Raw genomic sequence first — 1,517 nt, 5'->3', positions numbered from 1 at the left:
GCGGCGGCGGGTGGGAAGAACTCGGTGGAGGGCTGGACATGATCGAATCCAGAAAAGTTGATACCAGATTGTTATGTGGCTGCTAGAAGGAGGGCGCGAGAGGGCTGGCCGGAGGCCTTTTTGCCCACGGCCGGCCAAGAGGGAAGGGATTTTCTTCTTAATTCTTGCTTGATTAGATTGATACATCTCCTCCCCTTACATAGAGTTGTTTACTTGACTCCCCGGCAAGGCTTACTTGACCCCTAAGCAAGCGACCCTTATCTCTAATTAACCATAAGACTAACGGGCTATACCGCCAGCCCGGGCCCATTAGGCCCATTGCGTACTCTAACACTAACACTATTCACATGCTTCTTGACTTTGAATTCAAAGAAAAATAGACACACCAAACAAAATGTGTTAACAAAAGCAAAAATAAAAGGCGAGTAGAATAACATTTTGACCTGCAGGCCAGAAGGTGTACATTTGTAACACAATAGAGAAGGGTAGATAAGAGAACTAAATGAAGAAAAGGAAACTAAAAGGTACCTTCATCAGGATAGCTCGAACAAGCATAAGATATATCCTTGTGCTCAAGGCTATCTAGTTGTTGTTGGAGACACGATGAATTGGCGTCATATTTATAGCTGGGCACACCCGCAAAAAATATATTTATAGCTGGGCAGTATTGAGGGATGAGAGGTACTGAAGGGCTGAATAATTCCTGAGACTACCTGGTACATATACCAGATGTTTGCATCTCTCAAGATGTAGTTTTTCCAGTAACGCCAGGCCTCGCAAGCAATACATGGACTCCATACCATCGCAACACCACATACAAAAAGTTAGGACTCCATCCAACTGGGCTGCCATGAAACGAAGCTTCTTACAACCATCTATTACTAAAGCCTCCAGACATGGCAAATGATTAATTCTGGGTGAAGGTGACTGCTCTGGCTAACTTCTTGATGCAAGATCACTGCACTGTTCTGATGGTGTTGCTGTACCGTAGTGTTGTACGCTCTCCAACTCTCTATCATCCTGCCCCAGTATGGACCGAAGAAGGTCACACCACCTAATTTCAATACCCATGAGAGAAGGGGGGGAGAACGAAAAGCTCTATCAAGCTTCCACATTGATATATCTTCAGATCTTCTAGGCTTGGTAGGAGTTGATCCCTCCCTTGAGTATCCTTTCAGCTTGGTGGGGCCTACTAGCTTGCTGCAACTATAAATGTATTAACTATTGAATGATACCAAGCTTCAAAACTCCAGGCCAGTAGATGAGCGTATCAAAACCGCCGATCACTAATTCCTCGAGCTGACCAAACTGTTTCCAGACCCCTACTGTTGGCTGCAATCGACTTGAGCGGAACAAAAAGCTGCAATCGAAAGATAGTAGTGTCGAAAGGAATACTTCAAGATCCTGATCAAGCTCCAGTTCTGGTGTTGATTCTGTATCACTCACAAACAACCACAAGTCAGACAAGCAACACACGTGCCTGGATTCAAATATTGATAAGGAAAGTTGAGCCTTAT

The 1,517-nt window shown here is 44.6% G+C and overlaps 1 pseudogene; it reads right to left on the bottom strand.

The window, feature by feature from the left end:
- Positions 1-517: 517 nt before the first annotated feature.
- Positions 518-1,517, bottom strand: part of LOC109776202 (uncharacterized) — a 6,805-nt pseudogene continuing 5,805 nt past the window's right edge.

The sequence above is a fragment of the Aegilops tauschii genome, chromosome 1, assembly GCF_002575655.3.
Source record: "Aegilops tauschii subsp. strangulata cultivar AL8/78 chromosome 1, Aet v6.0, whole genome shotgun sequence".
Taxonomy (NCBI): domain Eukaryota; kingdom Viridiplantae; phylum Streptophyta; class Magnoliopsida; order Poales; family Poaceae; genus Aegilops; species Aegilops tauschii.
Note: the sequence above shows the minus strand (reverse complement) of the source record. Positions and strands in the feature narration are given on the sequence as shown.